Source organism: Lathyrus oleraceus, chromosome 5 (assembly GCF_024323335.1).
Source record: "Lathyrus oleraceus cultivar Zhongwan6 chromosome 5, CAAS_Psat_ZW6_1.0, whole genome shotgun sequence".
Lineage (NCBI taxonomy): Eukaryota > Viridiplantae > Streptophyta > Magnoliopsida > Fabales > Fabaceae > Lathyrus > Lathyrus oleraceus.
This window is the reverse complement of record NC_066583.1, coordinates 580,181,811-580,182,743: the sequence shown is the minus strand read 5'-3', so window position 1 is coordinate 580,182,743 and position 933 is coordinate 580,181,811.

Here is a 933-nt window from a genome sequence, read left to right as displayed (position 1 = left end):
TATAATTTTTAAAAATCAAACGAACACACTTTAAAAATGTGTTTGAAAGAGACATTATATTGAGGAAATATAATATTTTGAAAGAATTTATAAAGATTTAGTCGAATTTTATCATTTAGATTAATTTTTTTTTAAGTTGTTAATTCATATTTATGAACCAATAGTTTAAACTCATTCAACTTAATTAACACTTCCTAATTCACCTACTTGAAAGAATGGTTAAAATGATAAAAATTTAGAAATTATTTTATTTAAATTTAATTTAATAATTTTAAAATGACCTTTAAAATCAAATAATTTTAATTCTCCTAATTCATATAATCTAAATGTCAAATTTATTATTATTATTATTATTATTATTATTATTATTGTTATTATTATTTTAAAATTTAGAAGTTGGTCTACACATTTATCCAAATTTAAAAATAATTACAAATTAGTTCTTAATAATTTTCAAAATTTATAAATTGGTCACTTTAAAATATTTAAAATTTATAAATTGATCTTTAACAATTTTTCAAATTAATTCTTTAAAATATTTAAAAATTACAATTTGATCTCTATTTTTATAATTTTAAATTTGACTCAAAATTTATAAACAAAATTCCAAAATTTTAAAAATTAATAATTTTAATAACTTAACTAGGTCGAAATGAGCCGAGTTGAATCGAAATCGCCTCAGCTCGATTCGACTCGTTAAAAATTGATTCAACTCAAATCTCATTTTGAATTTGACACGAACTTTTTTTAAACTTAAACTCGACTCGTTATAAGTTCACAAACAACTCGGTTCGATTCGTTAGATCCATCTAGCTTGTTTCATGGATTTAAAAACCATTTTTTAAAATCTATTTTTATATATTTGACATTTTAAATTAATACTATTTAAAAAAGAAAGTATTAAAATAAAATAAAAATTATTAGATTGAAATT